This window comes from Tenrec ecaudatus, chromosome 3, assembly GCF_050624435.1.
Source record: "Tenrec ecaudatus isolate mTenEca1 chromosome 3, mTenEca1.hap1, whole genome shotgun sequence".
Lineage (NCBI taxonomy): Eukaryota > Metazoa > Chordata > Mammalia > Afrosoricida > Tenrecidae > Tenrec > Tenrec ecaudatus.
This window is the reverse complement of record NC_134532.1, coordinates 155,133,786-155,158,981: the sequence shown is the minus strand read 5'-3', so window position 1 is coordinate 155,158,981 and position 25,196 is coordinate 155,133,786. Positions and strand designations below refer to the sequence as shown.

General features: G+C 41.9%; 1 pseudogene; it reads left to right on the top strand.

Moving 5' to 3' along the window:
* The first annotated feature begins 2,192 nt into the window (after positions 1–2,192).
* Positions 2,193–3,759, top strand: LOC142442423 (UDP-N-acetylhexosamine pyrophosphorylase pseudogene; annotated as a pseudogene).
* Positions 3,760–25,196: the final 21,437 nt, after the last annotated feature.

Genomic DNA, 25,196 nt, shown 5'->3' with positions numbered 1-25,196 from the left:
AGAATATTTGTACATATGCTGTCTTCATTCTTTCCTAGACATTTACTTTCTATTGAGACCTTGATATCAGCTCCCCTTTTTTTCTCCTTCCCTCCCCACTCCTACCCTCGTAACCTCTTGATAAATTATAAATTATTATTATTGTCATATCTTACACTAAAAGCTGTCTCTCTTCCCCCGTGGTTTCTGTTATTCGTCCCCCTGGAAGACTGAGGTGGAGTTCATGTGCCGACCTCTGTGATCAGTTCCCCCTTCCTCCCCTCGGCTACCCACCTTTCCCCTCCTCTTCTGGTATCCATACTCCCATTCCTATTCCTGGAATCCACGTGTCATGAGGTCTTATCTCTTATCTGTCCCCATGCACATGCTCCTGTCTAGCCCACAGAGAAAGGTAGTACTGGGGTCATGATAGTGGGGAGTGAGGAAGACTCAAGGAACCAGAAGAGTGTTGTGTGTTTCATCGGTGCTTTACTGCACCCTGATTTACCCATTCCTTCCCTGTGACCCCTCTGGGAAGGGAAGTCCTATTGTCTATAGATGGGCTTTGGATCTCTGCTTTGACAACCCCCCACCCCTTGATCTCAACAATATGGTTTTGTTTGTTTGTTTGTTTGTTTGTTGTTTGATTTGGAACTTCTAATGCCTGTTACCCAGTCTCAACGACACCTCATGATTGCACAGGATGGTATGCTTCCTCCATGTGAGCTTGTTGCTTCTCTGCTAGATGACTGCCTGTTTATCTTCAACCCTTTAAGACCCCAGACTTTATATCTTTTGATAGCTGGGCACCATGAGCTTTCTTCACCACATTTACTTACGCACCCATTTTGTCTTCAGTGATTGTGCTGGGAGAGAGAGCATCACAGAATGCCAGGTTGTTAGAACAAAGTGTTCTTGCATTGAGTGAGGGCATGAGCAGTGGCCTGAAGTCCATCCACTACCTCAGTGCATTGCTATATAATTATATGTACATAGGCCAATACCGCTATTTATATGAACTAATATATTTACATATGTACACGCCTATGCTTGTACCTCTTTCCATAACTTTGCTTCCTAGATCTTTCCTGTTTCCTTTTACCTTCCTCCTGCCCCACCATCACACTTGCCCTACTTCCACCTCTTAGTAATTCCTCTCAGCTAGATTGCTGTTGCTCCAACACACCCAGGATCTCTATGTCCTCCTTGTTTTGATTTTAATTCCCTAGTTGTTTCCATGCCTGTGGTGCTGTTTGCTCATCACTCCCTTCCCCTCCTTCTTCTGGCCCCAAGTTCCTCCAAGACTGTCAGTCCCATTGCTTTCTCCTCAAATTAGCTTCCTGTGACTGTCTTAAATAAGTGGGAAATGAACAACAACAGAGATTGAACAAAAAGAAAAGAAAAGATTGAAAAAAAAAAAGTCAAAGAAAGAAACAAAACATACATGATTCCAGGTCTGTCTGCAGACCTTTATATTTATCTCCCCACTGGTCCTGGGGATCCCGGGAGCTGCTAATACTGCGACAGAGGACCATATTGGGGACACACGGCCAACAGTTAGTCCAGTCTGAATGCCCCACAATGGGGCAAAGGGGACATAACAGACCAGCAATGGAGCAAAGCAAAGCCACAAGGCCCCTGAAGAGGCCCAGAAAAGCAAATTTTAATAAAAATCTACTTAAAAGTTTGTAGAAAAACAGCTTGCAATTCTACTTCTCCAGGAATTTTTTTAATTCTATTTCTCCAGGAATTTTTTGAAGTCTCTTCACATAACATATAAATTGACCATTCTTTGCCAAGTCTGTCTTTGTTTTTATAATTATATGTTTAGTTATATTTCGAGATTAAGAATAGATTATCTAAAAAGACTAGACAATAATTTCCCTTTTAGCCATAAAATTGCTCTCCATTATTAGGCCCCTCCAATACAGCTGAAGAAATAGTTTTGGAAAAGGTAAATACCGTAGTTCAAAGATGTATTGTAGCATGATAAAATCATTTCAATTAATAGTATTTGCCCTGCGCCGACAACCACCCTTCGCGGCGACCAAGGGGCGGGGTGGCCTGGGCTGTGCTCCTTGGGGCTTCCGGCCGAGCTCAGGGCGCGCCCCGCCACCCAGGTCCCCTGGGATGAGTGTATAAATGCGAAGCAGGCTCCTGACGCCCTCAGTGTCCACGCCGTGAGAGCCGCAGCCCAGCGGACTCTCAGTCTCATGGACGGAGTTAAAGGTGTGGACATTAGACCCCGACTTTCACAGTGTGGGCACCAGAGCATCAGGAATGTGAATGACCTGAAACACGGGTTGTCCAAAGCTGGGCAAGAGCACGGGCTACAGGTTAGGAAGGGACTGGAAAAAGCCCAACAGGTAGAACTTTTTAAAAACCTTCAGGCCAAGAACGTAGAGGAGGTGAACTTTGTTTTCCGAAAGGCCGTTGAAAGGCTCAACCAATCCTCCTGACAAGAGAAGGTGGATGCATGCGTGGACCGTGTTCCTCGAGACGTGCTGGGCAGCGCGACCAGGGATCAGGATCAGCTGCAGGACTGCGATCAAGAAGAGCTTTTCCAGGTTCCTCAGAGCATCTTAGCAGTTCTTCTAGCTGGTGGGCAGGAGGCGAGACTCCGAGTTGCACATCCCAAGGGATGTAAAATGTTGGCTGGCCATTCCATGAAACACTTTTCCAGAGTCTAGAAACTACAGCAGTGAGCTGCGAAATAGCATGACAACAAACGCATTATTCCCAGATAGATAATGATGCGGGGCGGAACAATGGAATCGCAAAGGAGTTCTTTACAAAGCCCAAGTACTTTCATTTAAAGGGGGAGAATATAATCTTTCTTCAGCAGGAAAGGCTGCCTGCTATGAGGTTTGATGAGAAAATTATTTTGGAAGAAAAAGCAAAATGTCCATGGCTCCAGATGGGAATGGTGGTCTTCACCCAGAACATTGTGGGAGACATGGGGCAAAGGGCATTTGGAGCGTTCCTGGCTACGGTGTTGAGAACATGTTAGCGAAAGTGGCAGACCCGCACTTCATTAGGTTTTGCATTCAGACAGGAGCAGACTGTGGAGCAAGGGTGGTAGAGAAAACACACCCCACAGAGCCCGTTGGAGTGATGTGCCATGTGGATGGAGTATGCAAGGTGGTGGAATATCGTGAAATTTCCCTGACAACAGCACAGAAAAAGCTATTCAATGCAGGAAACATCGCCAACCATTTCTTCACTGTCCCTTTCCTGAGAAATGTCAATATGTATGAACCTCGGTGGTAGCACCATGTGACTCAAAAGAAGATTCCATATGTGGATTCCCAGGGCCAGTTAATCAAGCAGGACAAACCAAATGGTATAAAGATGGAAAGATTCAACTTTGACATCTTCCAATTTGCAAAGAAGTGTGTGGTATATGAAGTATGGCGGGAAGATGCCTTTTCCCCGCGAAAGAATGCAGTCAGAATGGGAAAGACAATCCTACCACTGCACGACCCGCTCTGATGAGTCTTCACTGCTGGACCCCCCATGCGGCAGGCCACTTCACAGATGAGAATGGCGCTGGACTTCCAGCAGTTCCTTGCTTGAAGGATGCCAATGATTTACCAGTCCAGTTTTAAATCTCTCCTCTCATCTCCTGTGCTGGAGAAGGGTTATTAAGGCAGATATGTGGCAGGTAAAGTCTCCTATGCACCTTTAATCATTGATGGGAATGGACCCAGGAGCGGGTGGAGAATGGGATATGAGCCAGATGACAGGTGCTACCATAATCAGATCAGCTTTTGTTTTTGATAGCCTGAGAAGTGAAGGATCTCTCTTGGAAGACTGAAGTTTGAAGAACCACAGGGTTTCAGTTGAATCTCATAAGGATTACAAACTCCAGAAAGCATTATTATTTTTGATTCCTTGAAGGCCTTATTTGTATTTTTTCAGTGGTGTGTTTTTCCTAAGTGAAGGAAAACTGGCCATCCAGGAAATCCCACCTTCCCCCTACCCGCCCCACCCCCCCAGCTAAGTGTAGTTGGGAAATTCAACGTTACTGTGCGTAGAGCTGGAGCAAACGATCTTCTCAAAGTTGTACATAGTAATAATACATTGCTGTGCATGTCGAAGGGTGTCTATGGTACTAAAAGTTTGTTTTACTTTATGAAACATTACATTTTAAAGTAGTAATCGGACAATAAAATAAACTTTTTTTCTCAAAAAAAATCATGTATCAAATAGCCTACCTAGACATAAAGAACTTCTTGTTGCATGTTGCTGTCAGCTCCTATTCTTGACAATCCCGTGTGTGCAGAGTGCCACAGCTCCGGACAAGGTTTCAACCTTGTGACCTTTCAGAAGCAAGTCACCGGACTCATCTTCCAAGGAGCTTAAGGATAGGTTTGAACTGCTATCCTTTGGGCCAATAGTTTAGTTCTTAAAGGAGCCTTGGTGGCATAGTGTTTCAAAATTGGCTTGCTACCACAAAGTCAACATTTCAAAACTACCATCAACTCTATGGCAGAAAGATGAGGCTTTTGACTCCAGTAGAGAGTTACCATCTCTGAAACCCACAGTGGCAGTTTTACCCTGTCCTACAGGATCACGATGAGTCAGAATCAACTTGATGGTTTTGAGGTTTTGTCTTTGTTTTTAATTTGTTTTTGTTTTTTTTTAGTTCTACTCAATTTGACTGCATATATATGGCTTCTGTGATTACTTATAGTGGCTATTTCATCAAAATCTTAAATATCTATATTATTTTGGATATTATACACAGGTAGTTCCTATTAGTCTATCCTATTACATTTCTTTGTTATGCTAGAATAATGCTGCTGAATTTGCAAGAATCCTCAAGACTATTTTATAAATAGAAATTAAAATTATTGGCATAAAACAGAATGCAATCTACTCCTTGATTTGGTTTCCTGGAATATCTCCAAGGATATGTCCATATACCCACAGCTCCAAAACTGCCTGTCAAGAATAACGCAACTCTTTCATGTGCTACCAAATGCATCTATCTCCTCCTGAGTGGGAAATTACTACACATTTGTCTACAAGGTCTTCAGAGACAATGCCCTGTTGTCAGGGCTCTTCAAGTCCAGATTTCCTGAGCTGTATAGTGCTCTTCATTGCAGCTGACTCAGACTGTAATAGGTGGATGAAGGAGAATTACAAGATACAATGCAGGAAACCCAAGGTTTACTAGCAACTGAACTATTGCTCCTAAGTCAGAAGTTAGGAGGGAAAGAGTCACATGGAATTATGAAGCTCGAGATGAGCAACAGCCTTCCATTGAGGGACACCGCCTTCTGTGGGCAATATTACAGGAAGGGAACCAGGAAATAAGTATTCTGACCCGATCACCTTCTCCCTATCTCCATTCAATGAAACCAAGTGAAAAACAAAAGACTTGGAATCAGTGAGGCTGTCTATGCAGGTCAGCCTGTGAGGGCAGACAGAGAGTAGAAGACGGTATAGAATAAATGCAGAGGAACACAGGCATTCCCAAGGCAGAGGGACTCTAATGGAACATCCCTTTAAAGAATGATTCCCTGCAAGGAACATAAGCATGTATTATAATACATAAAAAGGACTCACACAAATATCACCTGTATCTTGTTGTTGATTTCCTGTCTGGGGACTAAAGCAGGTGTCCTTGATGAGCTAATCTAGCACCTTGAGGTCAACTCCCTAAAAAGAATTCCCTTGTGCTGTAACTTTCAGGTGGCTCCTAAGATGAATACAACGAAGATCCTCCCTAGAGGATTATTTTGACAATCAAATCATTTCTTACAGGCGTAAACACATATACCTGAGAATTATGTTGCAAGCTGAATAAGCATTTTATTGGGCAAGGATTTTAGTTCCCTAAAAATCCAATTCATTTAAAGCATTCACAGGCTTCAAGTCAGTTCTCACCTGGAAGACTAGTTGCAAATAAATGAAACCTGGTGACACATCAGTTCAAGCTGCTAGACACACAGTTGCTGGTTCAATCCCACCAGCTGCTCCATAGGAGAAAGATGAGACCATCTCAGAAACTCTAAGGAGCAGTGCTGCTCTGCCCTATGGGTCGTTATAAGTTGGAATTGGTTCAAAGGCAGCGGTGTTATTTGCTAATAACTAAAACTCTTGTGAATCATGCCCATTAAAACTTTAAGTTTACTACAGGAAAGAAACAAAATTGGACCATCTCTGCATGGTACCTGGATGCCTTTCAGTATGGTTGTAAGGGACCTTGGCGTTGATTTCAACTCATAGTGGCTCCATGTGACAGAAAGAACCACAGGACTTTCTAGGATTTACTCCTTATGAGAAAAGATCATCTAGTTTCTCTTGTGGAGCTCCTAAATGTATTCTAACCAGCAATCTTCAATTGGCAGCAAAGGCTTAAACCATTGTGCCACTAGGATATCTTCCCTATGTCATTGTTGCTGTTAGATGCCATCTAGTTAGCTTCAACTCATAGCAATCCTATGCTCAACAGAAGGGTGTCTAGTCCTGTTCCATCTTCACAACTGTTATGTTTGAGTCCACTGTTGAAGCCACTGTGTCACTCTATGCCATTAATAGTCTTCCTCTCTTGTCAGACCCTCCACTCTACCAAGCAGGATGCCCTACTCCAGGGACTTATCCCTCTTGTTCCAATATCCAAAGTCTGTGAGAAAAAGTCTCACTGTCCTCACTTCTCAGGAGCATTCTGGCTGTTCTTCTTCCAAGATAGATGTGTTCATTTTTCTGGTTCTCTAGGGTATACTCAATATTCTTTATCAACATCATGAATCAAAGGCTTACATATTTCTCTTCAATCTTCCTATTCATTGTCCAGCTTCTTTGCCTAGGTATGAGTGCTAGTTGAACTTTATGTCAACTTGAATTTGTATGAAAGTGTAAGGTTGGACTCAACTTGCCAATTAAGTGATGCCTCCTTGGGGGTATGGCCTTCCTGTAAGGGAGATATTTGGAACTTTTCTCTCTCTCCCTGTGCCCCTTCACCTTCCTAATTTCTGGAACTCTTCTTGCCACCAGGGGTGGCCCCATGTGGGCTGCCCAACGCTGAGGCTTGTTGCTGCCATGCCATGATTCTATCAACCTTGGATCCACTTGACTGCACCCAGAGGCTGTGGTCTTCCTGCTTCCTGCTTACACTTTCAATATCACCTGCCTGCAGCTACGGGAGTCTGAACTGGGCCCCAGCTAGCATTGGAACCTGGGACTTGATTGGTCTGGGCTGGGGTGTCTTCTTGTTGTTGTTGTTAAAGATCATTTTATTGGGCTCTTACATCTCTTATAACAATCCATAAATCAATTGTATCAAACTTATTTGTACATATGTTGCCATCATCATTTTCTAAACATTTACTTTCCATTTGAGCCCTTGGTAACAGCTCCTCTTTTTCCCTCCCTCCCCCACTCCCACCCTCGTGACCCCTCGATAAATTATAATTTATGATTATTTTCAGATCTTACACTGACTGCTGTCTCCCATGGGTTTTGTTTGACCTGGATTCCGTGTATCTGAGCTCTTATCTGCACCAGTGTACACGCTCCGGTCTAGCCAGAACTGAAAGGCAGGACTGGGGTCATGATAGTGGGGGGTGAGGAAGCCTCAAAGAACCAGAGGAATACTGTGTTTCATTGGTGGTATACTGCACCCTGGTTGACTCATCCCTTCCTTGTGACCCTTCTTTGAGGGGATGTCCTATTGTCTATAGATGGATCTTAAGTCTCTGTTCTGATCCCTCTCATTCTCAACAATGTTTTTTGTTTATTTGTTTTGGGTCTTCTGATGCCTGTTACCCAATCCCATCAACATCTCATGTTCACACAGGCTGGTATGCTTCTTCCATGTGGGTATCTTTCTTCTCTGCTGGATGGCTGTTTATTTAACTTCAAGCCTTTAAGCCCCAGACACAATATCTTTTGATAGCCAAGCAACATCAGCTTTCTTCACCACATTTGCTTATGCACCCATTTTGTCTTCAGCAATCATGTCGGGAGGGTGAACATCACAGAATGCCAGGTTATTAGAACAAAGTTTTCTTGGGTTGAGGGAAGGCTTGAGCAGAGGTGGGGTGTCTTTTTTGATGTAAGGTTGCTTCTTGATAAAGTCCTTTTTTGTACATAGCTGGGTGTCACTGGCTTTTTTCTCTAGACAACTGAGCCTAACACAGCAGCGATAAGAGCCATGGATAATGTATAGAGGTTGAAGATGAAATCTGCCTTTCTGCCATAGTTTTCCAACCCAAAACTCCAGGGAAATGCGCTTTACAAACTAACATAATATTCTTTAATATAGGTTATTATGAACTGTTGTGAAGCTTATGAAAGAAATCCCAATTTTTCAGAGGAAACCAACCTCCAACAAGCGAAGGGTCAGTAGGCGCAATTGTACGGTGATAATATAAAATCATAGAGAATAGGAAAGATAGGAGAGAGATTAAAATAGACACATTTTCTGGTAACATACTCACCTCCGCTCCTCTTGATGGACCACGTGGAACTGGGAGGAGAGTGACAGCATCTTTACTATCTTGGAACATTTATAGGTAGCCATAAGACATGTCTAATCAGTTGTTACTCGTGTCGCAGGGTGGGTGGTATCTACAGTAAGGTCCCTGAGCTCATAGGTGAGGAAACCTAATACCTGCATTGGGTAAGGTATGATGGGGGGAGGGGAGCGGGGGGGGGTGACACAGCGGGAGGAGAGAGCACAAGGATGTCTGCTTTTATAGGGAGATAAAATCAGCCATGTGCTCACTTTAAGGCAGCGTAGCTATTAGGAGGGAATCTGTGGGAATTATATTTAAAGCACGATAATGTACTTGGACTTTACTTGTACCTTCCCAAAGTGGAAGCTTTCCTACCATGGAATACTGGCTCTCCATATTCCCTCTCTTTTAAGTTAGGGAATATAGTCCTCATCATATTTGCCTCAGTGTTAAGTTATCCACATCAATTCTTTCCATTTTCATAGATGTCGTCATCACCGTTCTAAGGACACCAAGATTTCCTGACTGGTCAATAACTTTAGGATGTGTTACAAAACTAAGGCAATGTTGTGCTTTCCTGTCCCCCAAATATTTCAAATCTACCTACACAAATAAAGTGCTTTGATTAACAGTTACATACTTGAGTGTTTTTCTACATCTACATAACAGTGAGTCCATTTAGAGGGAATTTAGTGTCTCTTTTTTATTTATTTAATTTACAGTGAGTCTGTTTAGATGGAATTTAGTGTCTCTTTTGTATTTATTTAACTTAGCGTTCACCTCCTGGGGTAATATTTCCCCTTAAGTCTAGATTAACTGTTCTTCCTCATCCATATTGTTAGGTGTACTCAAGTCTGCTCCAACTCATAGTGACCCTGTGTACAAGAGCAGGGACCCCACTGCACCCTGCCCCAGCCTCACAACTGTTCTTAGGTTTGAGCCCATTGTTGCTGCCACTAGACCCACACATATCATAAGGCCTTCCTCTTTTTGCTGCCTCTCCACTTTACCAAGCATGAAGTCCTTTTCCAGGGTTTAATCTCTCCTGGTACCATGTCCAAAATGCATAAGATGAAGTCTTGCCATCCTTGCCTCCAAGCAGTCTTCTAGCAGGACTTCTTCAAGGACAAATTTGTTTGTCCTTTTGGCAGTCCCCTTTCTTTCTTTCTGTTTTTCTTTCTTTTCTTTCTTTTCTTTCTTTCTTTCTTGATCATTTTATTGGGGGCTCTCTCATACAGTTCTTTTCCCAATCCATACATCCATCTCTGATATCAATCACATTTGTACAGATGTTGCCATCATCATTTTCAAAATATTTTCTTCCTCCTTGAGCCCTTGTTATCAGCTCATTTCCCCCTCCCTCATGAACCCTTGATAATTTTTAAAAAAATGTTTTTCATGTCTTACACTAACTGCTGTCTCCCTTTACCCACTTTTCTGTTGTCCCTTCCCTCCTGGGAGGGGGGTTATATCTAGACAATTGTGATCGGTTCCCTCTTTCTCCCCCACCCCCACCTCACCCTTACCCTTCTGGTATCGCTACTGTCATTATTGGAACTGAGGAGGTTATCTGTCCTGGATTTCCTGGATTTCCAGCTCTTACTTGTACCCGTGTATATGATGCTCTGGTCTAGCCAGATTTTTAAGGTAGAATTAGGATCATGATAGTGGATGGGAGGAAGCATTAAAGAACTAGAGGAAAGATGTATGTTTCGTCGGTGCTATACTGCACCCTGACTGGCTCATCTCTTCCTTGCGATCCTTCTGTAAGGGGATGTTTAATTGTCTACAGATGGGCTTTGGGTGTCCACTCCACACTCCCCCTCACTCACGTTGATATGATTTTTTGTTCTGGGTCTTTGATGCCTGATAGCTGATCACGTCAACACCTCATGATAACACAGCTGGTGTGCTTCTTCCATCCACTGTATGTACTTTCAATGTCTTTCACCAGTACCATAAATCAAATGCATGCATTCTTCTTTGGTCTTCCTTATTTAATGTCCAATTTTCACATGCATGTAAGAGAATTGAAAATACCATGGCTTGGGTCAGGTGTACCTTAATCCCCAAAGTAACTGCCTTGCTTTTCAACACTTTAAAGAGGTCTTGCGCAGCACATTTACCTAATGCATCATTGTATCGCATCACTGCTCCTTCCATGAGTGTTGGTTGTGGATCCAAGCAAGATAAGATCCTTGACAACTTCTTTCTTTTCTCAGTTTATCATGATGTTACCTATTGATACAGTTCTGAAGACTTGGGAGTTTTTTAATCGAATTTTAATATATATTATATCCTGAAAGCATCACAGAATGCCAGCTTGTGAGAACAAAGTGTTCTTGCATTGAGGCAGGGCTTGCCCAGAGGCCCAAAGTCCATCCATTACCTCAATGTATTACCATATAAATATATGTACATACACCAATACCTCTGTTTTTTATGAACTAATGTATTTATATATGCACACACCTATGCTTAAACCTCTATCCATAGTTTTGCTTCCTAGACCTTTCTTCCTTTTACCTTTCTCCTGCCCCACTCTCATGCTGGCTCTTCTTCTGCCCCTTAGTAATTCTTCTCAGCTAGAGTGCTGTTGCTCCAACACCCCTGGGATCTCTATGGCCTCCTCGTTGTTGATTTTAATCCCCTAATTTTCCCCTGTCTGTGGTGTGGTTTGGTCCCCACTCCTTTCTCCTACCTCTTCCTCCTCCCAAGTCCCTCCAAACCCTTTAGTCTCGTTGTTTTCTCCTTGGGCTTGCTTCCCATGCCTTTCTTATATAGGTAGGCAAACCAATAATAATGGAGATAAAACAAAAAGAAAACAAAAGAATGAATAAAAAGAGAAAATATAATAATAACTAGCAAAATAGCATACATAATTCCAAGTCGTTCCACTCATCTTTATGACTACCCCTAGGGGGTTCTGGGAACTGCCCTTCCTAGTCTGAAGTCTATTTGGGGAGCTCCTTAGGGGCTTTGTGGCTTGGCTTTGCTCCCGTTGCTGATTTGTTATGTTCACTTCTTGGCTTGCCCCACTGTCGGGGGTTCAGACTAGACTAACTCCCGGCCATGTGTCCCCTGTGCTGTCCTCTGGCTCAGTTTGCTCCATCAAGGAGGCATCGTGTACTGAGCTGTTGCTGGTCCTCCAGTCCTCTCTGTGCCTTCACAGCTCCAGGCAGGGACATCATGTAAAGGGTCATAGGGCTTGGTGTGCCGATATGGGGTCTAGATCCTCACTCTTTCTTTTTCTTTCTTGATTTGCTTCTGTGTGGGCATGGCTTGCCGGCCATTCTTCCAAAACTGTAAGTTTAGTGTTGTCCTCTGTAGCACATACGTCTAGGGAAGAGGTCCGTTTGGCTCTGATTGGGGTCTGCCCTGTAGCCCACTCTGTTCATGAGTTGCTCCACATGGTTACGTTGCCCTCTAAGTTTGAGGTGCCATGGAGGGGTCTGCATGCATACTTCCAATTCTGTAGAGACATACTAATATTCTCCCCCTTGGTGGGTTGTGTCCTGTTACCCAAGTCCCATGGTCCCCTCTTTCTCCCCCCTTTCCCCTTCTTTGTGTTGGAATAACATGTACATCCTTGGGTTCTATTCGCCCGATTACCTACACCTCAACCCATATAGTTTGAGATAACTGGATTTTCTGCTTTACCTACTGTGCTAATTATACTTACCTCAGTTTGTTTAGCATGATTTCCTTCAATTCTTACCATGAGATGATGTGCTTCAGGTGATCATCAGTGCTTTTTAGTGATACATAGTACTCCATTGTGTATATGCGCCAAAGTTTTCTAATCCACTCATTTATTGATGGAAATTTAGGTTGTTTCCAATTCTTTGCAATTATAAATTGGAGCGCAGATGACTGATGGTGGTCTATTTCTTACCTCTTCCTGGGTTTATGCTCTGTAGAGGGATAACTGGGTCATAGGTATCTCAATTTCCATTTGCTTTAAATATCTCCAGATCATTTTCCACAGAGGCAATATCTATCTACACGACCACCAGCACTAGAGGGGAGCTCCTATCTCGTCTCATCCCTCCAATATTTGCTGCTCTCTGATTTTCTGATTTGGGCTATTCTCAAGGGTGTTAGATGGTATCTCATGGTTGTTTTAATTTGAATTTTTCTGATAGCTAATGATTAGAAGTATTTTCTCATATGTTTCTCCCTGGTGAAACTTCTTTTTTGTACTTCCTCACGGGGTTAACTGTTTTCTTCTTTTTGCAGGCAGGCTAGTAGATTTTAGTACTAAGCCCTTTGTCTGTTGTGTCATTGCTAAAAATTCTCTCCCAGTCTGTGGGCTCTCTTGTTACTCTCTTGGTGAAATCTTTCGATGTACACAGGTGTTTTATCCTTAGGATATCCCACTTGTCAATTTCAGGTTAATCTGTGTGTGTGCCCTTCCCTATTGCAATTATCCAATATATTCCCTGAGTCGAGCTTCTTATGTTTGTCCCGATTGCTTCATTAATGGTTCTGATAGTTTAGAGTTTTACAACACAAAAACACTTTGTTCTAACAACCTGGAATTCTGTGATGCTCACCCTCCCTACAAAATCGCTGAAGACAAAATGGGTTCACCAGCAAATGTGAAGAAACCTGATGGTGCCCAGCTATCAAAAGATATAGTGTCTGGGTTCTTAAAGGCTTGAAGTTAAACAAACAGCCATCTAGCTGAGAAGCAATAAGCCAATATGGAAAACGCACACCACCCTGTGCCATCATGAGATGTCGATGGGATTAGGTAACAGGCATCAGAAAACACAAAACAAATTAAAAAAAACATATTGTTGAGAATGAGGGGGGGCGGAGCAGAGACCCAAAACTTATCTGTAAACAATGGGACATCCCCTCAAAGATGGCTCCCACGGAAAGGAAGAGTCAACCAGGGTGCAGTATAGTACTGATGAAACACACAATATTCCTCTGGTTTCTTGAGGCTTCCTCACCCCTTCCTATCAGAACTGCAGTCCTGCCTTTCAGTTCTTGCTAAACCAAAGCACATGCACAGGTACAGATAAGAGCTCATGATATACGGAATCAGGTAAACCCCTCACTAACAGAAATGGGAGTAGCAATACCAAGACGATAGGGGGAAGATAGGGAGCGGAAGGGGGAAGGAGGAACCAATTGCAATGATCAACACATAACCACACACACACACACACACACACCCCACACACACACCAGGGGGATGAACAACAGAAACCATAGGGGGTGGGAGACAGCAGTCAGTGTAAGATATGAAAATAATAATTTATGAATTATCAAGGGGTCCTGAGGAGGAAGAGGGAGAGGAAAAATGAGGAGCTGACACCAAGGGCTCAAATAGAAAGTCTATGTTTAGAAAATAATGATGGCAACATATATACAAATATGCTTGACACATTGATGTATGAATCTTTATGAGCTCCCAATAAAATAATCTTTTAAAAAAAGAGAGAAAGTTCATTTTCCTTACCAATAATAGCCATTTCATTTGGGTTATAAGATCCACCTATTTAATGATCTATATGGGAATCTGAGTCTAATAGTTACATGTTAGGGTGTAATTTAAACAGTCAGTAGTTCAAAACCACCAGCCTGCTCCATGGAAGAAAGTCTGTTCCTCCCATAAGCAGTGACAGTCTTGAAAACTCCCAGGGCAGTTCTACTAGTCACTGTGGGTGGAGCAAGGAGTGGAGACCCCAAGCCCATCTCTAGACAACTGGACATCCCCTTACAGAAGGGTCACAAGGAAGAGATGAGCCCTTCAGGGTGCAGTATAGCATACAACAGATTAAACATACATTTTTCCTCTAGTTCTTTAATGCTTCCTCCCCTCCACTATCAAGACCTCAATTCTACCTTACAAATCAGACTAGAACAGAACATGTGCACTGCTACAGAGAAGAGCCCACAACACAGAGAATCCAGAATAAATAAACCCCTCAGGGCCAACAATGAGAATAGATAGACCAGGAGGATAAGGGGAACATGGGGGGAGGTAGGGGGAATTGGTCATAAGGATTGACATATAACCCCCTTCCAGGGGGACAAACAGAAGAAAAATTGGTGAAGAGTGACAGAAGACAATGTAAGATATCAAAATAGTAAGCTATAACTTATCAAGGGTTCATGAGGGAGAGGGGGTGGGGGAAGGAGTAGGGAAAAGAAGGAGTTGATATCAAGGGCTCAAGTAGAAAAAAAACGCTTTGAAAATGATGATGGCCACAGGTGTACAAATGTGCTTGACACAATAAATAAATGTATGGATTGTTATAAGAGCTGTAGGATCCCCAATAAAACTATTTACTATGTATTTGTTAAAAAATAAAAATAGCCATAGTTTAAAACAAAACAAAAAACTTCATATAACTCCAAAAGAGTAATTACACTCGTTAATCTTTGAAATTTTCACAGAAAATGGGGAAAAGTCATTCCCAGGATTCAGATCGGATCTTACCCAGCAAGTAGGACCAGCCACATAAAAGCTTCATACCCATAGGTAATGGAACTCTTGAAGGAGAAGGGGACCCAGAAGCAATTAGCAGGAATCGTTGGCGCTTATTAAAGGAGGAACCAAGAACCAGAAAATTTCTCCTACCCCCTCCTGAAAATAAATAGCAGTTTCTGCCTCCAGGCCAACCCAAGAAAACCAAACTCATAAAGACACTATAGGACAGGGTAGAACTGCCCCTGTGCGTTTCTGAGACTGTAACTGTTTCCCGGAGTAGAAAGCCCCCTTTTTCCTCTCATGGATTGGTTGGTGGTTTCAAACTGCAGACCTTGAGGATCATAGCCCAATGCACAACCACTACACCTCCAAGCAAGAAAGAGAAATATGGGCACTTATTGCAGGGCAGGCTTCCTACTCCAGGAAAGAGTTACAGTTAGGGCGACGCACGGGCAAAGTTCTGTCCTGTCCTCCGTACAGGGTCTCTGAATCAGAATCCACTTGATGGCAGTGAGTTTGGTTTAGTTTGGGGTATTGCAGAAAGAAAATGAGTGCTGATGTTCCAGGTTAATTTGCTTGACTACTAACCCAAACCCACCAGCTGATCTGCAGGGAGAGAGAAAAATGTAGTAGTCTGTTTCCTATGAGGGGAACAAGAAACAGAGACAGCAGTCTACTTTTGTACACATTGACAGCTTCATAAACTCTGGGGCAGCTGTACTCTGTCCCAATGGTGTCACCGTGAGTTGGAATTGCCTCAGTGGCAATAGATGTGGTCTTTTGCTTTATTGAAAAAGCATAGAGCAATGTACTAGAGGGTGGGTGACAGCAGGAAAGTATGAGGAGCTGGCCGCCCAGAATACTAGTCAACAAGTTATTTTACCAGGCATACCATCCTTGAATACATTTAGAGAATGGAATGAAAGACATATTTCAGGCAGTAAGAGTTTGTTGCCAAGGCAGTCACAGAATTTGTCGCTGCTCATCTTTCAGGTTTGTTGCTGATAGACGGCTCCAGGTGTGAAGCCCCTCTTCTTCTCGGCTTGTCTCACTCGCACCAAAGATGCCAGGCAACAGACACAAATCAGAACAGAGAAAAGAATTGCACAAAAACAGTGTGCTTCTTGAAGGGAATATTTAGGAAAAGATTTCTAAAGAGTCCTTAGCTAGTCGGAAAGGCCAGGTAGAATGTAGAGACAACCTCCCACCATGGGCTGGCTTTCTGGCAGGTCTTGGCTGGAACTTCTGTAGTGTACCAATGCGCTGGTCCTCCGTAGTGTACCTCCACTTTCCAGGTGTGTGTGAACCTGCACACCTGCACACTGACTTCATGCTTTGCCCTTGTCTCAGACCCCAACGCCAAGAGTGGGGGTAGTGTGACCATCCAGCTTTCTCCACTCAGTCTTTTCACTAGCCCCCGTCTCTTCATTGTTAAAGAAATGTGTCTTATCTCCCCTTGACCTTCCTTTGTACTAGAGAGGTTTGTGGGGAACCAGGTGTCCAGAACTCCCGTGTTACAATTCTTGCCAGATTCCTGTCATCGCTTCTCTTCCCCTTGCCCACCTCTGACTCGATGGCAGTGAGTTTTTAAACTAGCGAAACAGTTGTACTTAAGTATGCAGCTATAACGCTGGAAGATGAGCAACCAGTGCATACACTCAGTAACAACTTGTGCGATGACAATGACAGACTTGGATGCTGAAAGGGAAGAGCACTTAAAGTCCTTTTGAAGAAGATCAGAGATTAACGGTTTCAATGTGGATTATAACACAATGAAAAACAGACACTTGCTGTCAAGTCAATCCCAGCTCATAACAACCCTACAGGATAAGGTAGAACTGCACCAGTGGGTTTCTGAGGCTGTCGGTTAGCAGTCTAACACATAACTTACCCACAGCTGATGTCACTGTTGGTGTTAGCTCCATCGAGTCAGTTCCAACCCCTAATGAGCCTATGCCCAGCAGAATGAAACATTGCCTGGTCCCATGCCATCTTCCTATGAATTTGTTTCTCCAAGGCTGGCACTCATTGTTGCAGCCACTGTGTCAATCCATCTTACTTAGGGCCTTCCTCTTTCACACGGCCCCTCTACATGACCAAGCATGATGTCTTTTCTCCAGGAACTGGTCTCTGCTCACAACAGGTTCAAAATATGCAAGATGAAGTCTTGCCATCTTTGCCTCCAAGGAGCACTCTGGCTGTACTTCTTCCAAAACAGAAAGGCTTGCCCTTTTTGCAGCCAATGGTTAATGAAAGTTAGACAATGAATAAGGGACAATGAATAAGGATTGCTACATTTCAATTATGGACATGGCAAAGAATATTGAAATTACCATCAACATCTAGAAGAACAAACACATCTCTTTATGAAGAATTACAGAATACTCCTTAATATTCCTTGAAAGCAATGATGGAGGAGCTGATGCCAGAGGCTTAAGTGGAGAGCAAATGTTTTGAGAATGATGAGGGCAATGAATGTACAAATGTGCTTTACACATTGACGTATGTATGGATTGTGATAAGAGTTGTATGAGCCCCTAATAAAATGATTTTAAAAAGAAAGAAAAGAAAAATCAACACCAAAAAAAACCCAAATAAACAATGATGATGGACTTCCCCTCACATGCTTTGAACACGTTAGAGAAAGAGGCCAGGCCCTGGGAAAGGACAGCGTGCTTGGTGAAATGCTACAAAATTAAGCAAGAGTAATAGCAGATTCTCCATCAGCATGCCACTTTCAGCGAAACAGCCGAGCAAAGCCTGAGCAAACCAAACTTCTGAACTTGGAATTCTAAACCCAAATTTCAAATAAAAAAAAAATACGTGGAGAACTACAGTAACTGAGAATATGATGGTTTGTTTCATAGTTCTAGACAAGAATTTGGATTAATATTAAATATGTACTTAAGTTCTACCCATACTGCATATATATGAGTGAACATATCCTTAGACCTCTTGGCAATTTCATTTTGTTTTCTCTGTCACTATATAGAATCTTTGGAAACTGTATTTAGTTGGTTCCTTTGGTTAATATGCTTGTTTGTAAAAAAAATATATATGCTTGTTTGTTACCTATTTCCCTGCACAACCACTGATTTACAAAGAATGGTCTTTCAGATTTACTTGAAGTGTCATGCTTCAGGCTTTATTTTCATATCTCAAAAGCCCAGCCTTCTACTAAATTTACAAGTCTGCCGGACTTGAGTCGTGACCTCTCCCAATCTGGCTCATTCAAATACTACTTAAACCTTTGATAGGGCAGATTAAAACTTTTAGGAACACACAAAATTATATGTTCTTTTAAGGTTTTAGGCTACAATGTGCCAAAAATAAATGAGAGGGAATAACACAGTCATCTAGCCTTGGATTCAAGCTTAACTCTGCAATTTACTAGTTGTCTGACGCAGAGCAAGTTTTATTAAACATGCTTATGCTTGCTGTTATAAAATGATGAGAATACCTTCTTTTCCCACGGGCTTATTGTACAAAACAAGTGATATAATATATTTAAGAAAATTGCATTGTAGCCTCTCACTAAATATGATTTTCTCCCCATCCTCCTTCATGAGAGCATTCCAAGTCCTGCAAGTAGAGACGATTTAATTTTGAAAAATAATTGAAGGGAAAGAAAAAAATTCTTTTCCTATATGAAATAAAGTTATTAAATATTTGAGTGGACAAGATCTATAAAGAATATACTTTATATTTTCAAAGTGTTGATACACAAAGTATTTACACAAAGCATATAACTTAAAAACAGAATTATTCATTCACATCGAGAATTATTGTCAATCTCTGATAAAACTGATCATATTTTTTTCAGTTGGGCTTACCAACACATTATTCCTAGTTGTGTTATTCTGTGTAGACTAGAGAAACAAATCCATTGACACATATATGTGTATAAGAAAGAGATTTATGTACAACAGCAGTTGAACATTGAGAAAACACCCCAGCCAGTCTAGATTAAGCCCATAAATCCGATACTAGCTTTTATGTCTGATAGCAATCTATAAAGTCCTCTACAGACTCACAAAACACACACAATGATGTCAAATTTAGAAGACCACAGGCCAGTGGGTAGAAAGTCCTTAGATAGAGTGTCATTGGAAACATCTCAGGGCTGGCAGGGGTTTCTGGAGCAGAGTGGGTCCCTGAGTCTTCTTGTCAGCTGCCATGTCTCCCAGGGTGTGAGCAGAGAGTCTCCCTTGTCAAGGAGGAAGTACCAGATTTCCTAGGATTCTCCTGAGAAGGCCATGCCCACACAGAGGCCTCATTGGCTGTGATCTGACTGATAAACTAGACTGCACCCCTACACTCTCAATTCTCAAATTGACGAGCGGTTATATCTCTACTACACTAGCTGACAAGTATACTATTAGGCCCCTGAGTCAGATCCAGATCCTTGTGACCCGTGTAGAGCAGAAGAGGCACTCCCATCCTCACAAGCCTTGCCAGGTGTGAGCCCTTTATTGGGCCACTGCGTCCATTCATCGTTGAAGGTCATCCTCTTTTTCACAGACTGCCTACTTTACCAAGCATGATGGGATTGGGAAGCCAATCCCAAAGGATGTGAGATAAAGTTTTACTGTCCGTGCTTCAAAGATACAGTCTGCTCATACTTATGCTTCAGTGCCTTCCAATCTGAGAGGATCCCCTTCCTGTTCTGTATTAAACAGTGCTCCGCTGCGATTCATAAGGTTTTCTGAGGCAAATTATGCAGAAGCAGACCACCATTTCCTTCTTTGTAGTGAGTCTTAATATGGAAACTCCACTGAAACTTGTCCAGAATAGATTATCTTGCTGTTATTTGAAATAGTGGTGGCAACGCTTCTAATATTACTAAGGAATATTCCTTATTAAGCATGAAATCAGAATAATGAATATTATTCAGCCTCCACAATAAATATCTATCTATCTGCTAAATTACCCAGAAATTAGAACTGGCCTGACTACGTATCTTCTCCCCAGAGTGATGTCTTATCTGGCTCCATGCTGGTGTTCTATTTTGGGTTTCAGCTTGCTTCCATTTCCTTGGGGCAGCAGGCACACTTCTGGGTGAATGTTTCTTTCTCTGGGTTTGTTTGCCTCCAGTTGGGGTCAGTGTCTCATTGTCTTTGTCTGAGAGTCATGTTTAAGATTAATTTGCATGTATGCTTATTTAAGGACAGAAGAGAGACCTGGCTACTGTGTGGCTGAGACTCTTCCATAGTTATTGTAATTTATTTGGCTAAATCTTCCATAGTTAATGTAATTTATTTGGCTAAACTAAATGGACTAGATAGTGGAGACTGAGCTCTAAGCTTTGAATGAGTAGCATGCAGTTCTGCTGCATTTGGAGTACATTCACCCTTCATACCTGTCCACAGGGAGATTTATCTCATTCGTGAGGAGTCTCTGGAACGTAGGCTAGTATCCTCCAAGAAGAGACTTTGCATGGGTCATACGTGGTGTGCTCAGTAATTTAAATGGTAGATTCTGCGGGGCTAGAACAATGCCCCTTAAGTCTGAATTCAGGCTACTCTTGACCAGAAAATTGTTACTTCTTGGAAATTGGTCAAAAATTCACTCCCACGGGGGTAAGAGAAGAGGTCATATGTACACTCTGAACTTCTTTGCTTCCTCCTCAAGGCAAAACGGAGAGCAAATTGTGCCGGGCTGGTACAGGGACTTGTGGGCTCTGATGCAGCTCTTCCGCAGAGAACGTTATGTGAGAGTGAGTAGAAGAAACCACTGTGAGTGTTTTCAATAGTGCAGAACTGAACATGAGGATGTGGGTGTCTCCTTTTAGAATGGACTTCTCACTCACGTGGTGTGTGTGTGTGTGTGTGTGTGTGTGTGTGTGTGTGTGTGTGCTGGAACTTATCAGATGCAAGTTTTCTAGTTGCCATGAATGGACTAAGTGCAGTTGGGTTATGGATTCTATGAGTAAAGACTTCTAATAGCAGCTCTAAGTCAATCATCATTAAATAACCCAGAGTAGGACATCTTAATAGGGTCTCTAAGGCTATCTTTATGGCACATCTTCCAACTGACTACATGGGAGTGAGTTTAGTTTGAAGTTTTTGTAAACAAGAGCTCAGTTCCCACACTTCAACAAACATAACATTTCCTCTCTTTGACTGTAGTATGTTCACTGGAAAGTTAACTATTGCCTTTCCACTGACTGCTATTTTCTGACACTAAAACCAAATAGAGCCCCTTTTCTTATACCCTACAGTGGTGTTGGCTTACCCATCACAATTCAGCTCCTCATTTTCCTTTTTCCCCTCTCCCTCCCTCCCTGTTCCCCCCTCCCTCATAAACCCTTAATAATTTATAAATTATTATTTTATCTTATCTTACACTGCCCAGCGTCTCCCTTCACCCACTTTTCTGTTGCCCATCCCCCAGAGAGGAGGTTCTATGTAGATCCTTGTGATCGTTTCCCCCTTTCTACACACCCCCCTTCCCTCCCAGTATCACCACTCTCACCGTTGGTCCTGAGGGGTTCACCTGTCCTAGATTCCCTGTGTTTCCAGTTCCCAACTCTACCGCTATGCATCCTCTGGTCTAACCAGGTTTGCAAGGTAGAATTGGGATCATGATAGTTGGGGGGAGGAAGCGTTTAAGAACTAGAAGAAGGTTGTTAGTTTTATTATTGCTACACTGAACCCTGAGTGACTCATCTCCTCCCCACTACCCTTCTGCTCAGGAAGAGATAGCTTCATAGGGGAATTCTACCAAGTAAAAAGTTGTCACCAATTCAACACACACTATTCCAAGATATTAAGAGACAGTAAATTCCTAAATTCATTCTATGAAATGAGAATAACCCTTATATACTAAAACCAAACAAAGATTACACAAAGACAGAACTTACCGAACAATATCCCTCATAAACATAAAATTCTGGCTAATAAAACCCTACATCATATCAAAAAATAATTTCCCATGACCAAGTGAGATTAATACCAGGGATGCAAAAAACTAGTTCAGTATTATAAAAACAATCAATGTAAATTACCACAAAAACAAGATGATGATGGAGCAAAATTTCTTAATATGTCTCTTCTTGCCAAGTCTCTGTAACACCACCAATAATTGGCTAAGCTTACACACATAGGGTGTGAGTATCACCAACAGAGGTGATGGTCAGTTTTCGGCACTATCCCCTTGGTTGTAAGGACAAGCCAACTTTGAAGCAGCAGTAGAAAATATGATGATCTTAGAAGATGATCGAGATCTGTCTTTGAAATGGCAGAAGCCACTGAGACCACTTGCATCAGAGGCAATGGCACGAAACTCAGAGGCACAGCACCAAGGCTACGGGGTACCTTCTCCTCAGCTGACCAGATTCGTGCGACAGAACCACAGGAAGCCTGATTGCCTGCCCCATGGAGGCAAAGGCCAAGGGAGCACATGGCTGAAAGACTGAAGACAGAAGAGAGACATGGCTACTGTGTGGCTGAGAATGAGAGAGAGAGAGACTTGATTACTGACTGAGGAAACTAATGACTGTATCCTTACTGTTTGCTGTAGCTAACATGTGGTAACTCATTGACTTCACTAATAAACCCCATTAATTATTAATATTGTCTGTGAATTCAGTGTGACCACTAGAAAAAATGATTGAACCAGTCCAGATGTAGAGTGGTGTGAGGGATGCTGACACTTGGAAATATGGAAGCCAGAGAAGATCAGATATGTCTACCTCCTTTGCTGCTGACTGGAAATACAAGGAATAAGAAGCACATGATTCTATCAACAGATGCGGAAAAGGCTTTGACATTATCTAACACCATTTCTTTCTTTTCTTTTTTTATTACTAAACATTGGAACAAACTTAAAATGCATCAAAGGGGAAATCAAATAACAGGGAATTACATTTTAATATAACTACATCTGCTATAATTAACTTTACAATGTTCTCTGTCTTATAACAAGGCATCCCTTGACTATGGTCAGAGAGATTCACAGGAGACTCAATACAAATGGGAACCCTGAAAATGGATTTGGGGATTCCACTGTCACCCAGAGCCTTCCACAAGCCAGGTGTTTTTAATTAAGCTCTGATATCATTCCCTCCTTCATATTTGTTGTGTGTGTGTGATTAATCAATGTACTTTTTAAAAAATCCATATTTGAGTTTTGTTATTTACAATCTTTGGATCACACAGGCTGGTGTGATCCATATGGACTTAGTTGATGCTTCATTTAGATGGCTACTTGTTTGAAGACAAGCCTCTAAAACCCCAGATGTTATTCTTTCTGATAGCCAGGCATCATCTGGTTTACTCAGCCCACTTTACTGTAGTACCCATATCTTCAGTGATCTTTTCATGAGGGCGAGTATAAAGCAAGGCCATGCCATAAGAACGAATTATTCTTATAGTGGGGGTAGAATTAAGTGTGAATTCAAAATATATTTAAATATCTATGATATATAGTTCACTTCAAAGACATCATTATAATTTTATGATAGAGAATATTATCAATCATCCCCCTGGCTCATAAGGTAATTTTATTGATAGTGTCATTAATTTAGTCAATAGAATAGAATTCAAAACTGTTAAGAAAAGTAAATTTTACAGATATAGGCTGACTTCACACATGAATTGCTGACTGATATGGATGAAACTCTAAAGTTACTGAACACTATTTACATAAACAATGGGCAAAAGTTTCAATAGCACCCATTAGCAAAGGCAGAACCATGCTTACAGCATTAAGACATGTCATAAGAAAGTAAGGAAGATATTAAAATAATAAATATATTGTAGTTTTGGGAAAAATTTCATGGAGCACCCTCAAGGCAAGAGATCTGAACCAAAGTCCCACCACCACTAGCTCCATAATCTTAAGGTAAAAGTCATCTGCTACTTCTCAAACTAGAGGGTTTCAACCTTAAGTCCAATGGAGCGTGTCAGTTCCATAAGCCGGGATAGAGGAGCTTTCGGTAAAGCCCAGTTCACTCTGTGGCGTTTTCACATTGAATCCTTCTGGTGTGGCCTATAAAGGATAAGGATGTTGTGCACATTCTAAAGTTCCAGTAGCCTATACCACACAGCATGGGTCACCAAGGCTGCATAGAAACTAGGTCACACGTGTCCAATTACTGTTGGATTTTCCCCCAACAGTAATGCAATCTCTTTCTGAAGATGTACATGTCCTCTTGACTTGAATCCCCAGTAAGGTTCACTTATCACTCTTGCAGGAGTGTCTATTGTCAATACCTATTTCTAATAAAAAAAACTTAACAAAACAGGAATAGAAGCGAAATTCCTCAACACAATAAGACCATCTATGTAAATTCAGTGGCTAACATTACAGCCAAAAAGGAAAAGCTGAAAACATTTCCCCTGAAAATGGAGTAGAAAAGGTTGCTCCCTGTCACTGCTCTTATTCAACATCATTCTGAAAATTTTAGCCAGAACCATTAGAAAGCAAAAAGAAATCAAGGAAATAAACATGGGAAGAGGAGAGATGAAATCTCACTATTTGCACATGACATGGTTCTGCAGAGTGCCGAGGACGCCTCAAAATGATTGCTGTGAACAGTGGAGGAGCTGGATTAAAATAGCAGGAAAAATAACTGCTGAGCAGAAATCAGTTGGAATCCTGATACCAGTCGGGAGGGTTCCCCCCAAAAATCAAGAAAAAGTACTATTTATAATAATTACACAAAAGATGAAATTCTTAGGAATAAACCTAACCGAAGGGGGGGTGGGGAAATGTACAGAAAACTATGAAGCTGTAGTCCAAGAAACCAAAAACATACTACACAAATGGAAGAATGTTCTGCATTCCTGGACAGGAAGAAAATCTTATGAAAATTTCAATACTTCCTAACGCAATCTATAAATACAAAAAAATTCTGATCTAAATCCCAACTTCATTCTTAACAAAAATGGAAAACCTAATGACCAACATCATATGGAGAGGGGAAAAAAAACCTTGGATAAGTAAAGAACTCTTTCAAAAGGATAGCAATGTAGGAGGCCTCAGGATACCCCACCCCAAAACCTATTACATAGCCACAACTGTCAATAGTCTGGTACTGCTACCATGATAGAGACAGAAGCAAATTGAACAAAATGGAAAATCCAGACATAAATGCATACACCTGCAGGAAATTGATTCTCAGAAAAGGACCGAAAAAAATTCTTTGGAAAGGGCCACCCTCGTCAACAAGTGAAAAAATAGGTCTGCATCTGCAGAAGAATGAACCAGGACCCCTACCCCACCCCATGCACAAAGACAAACTCACGATGGATTAGAGACCTAAAGGTAAACCCCAAGCTATAACAATCATCAATGAG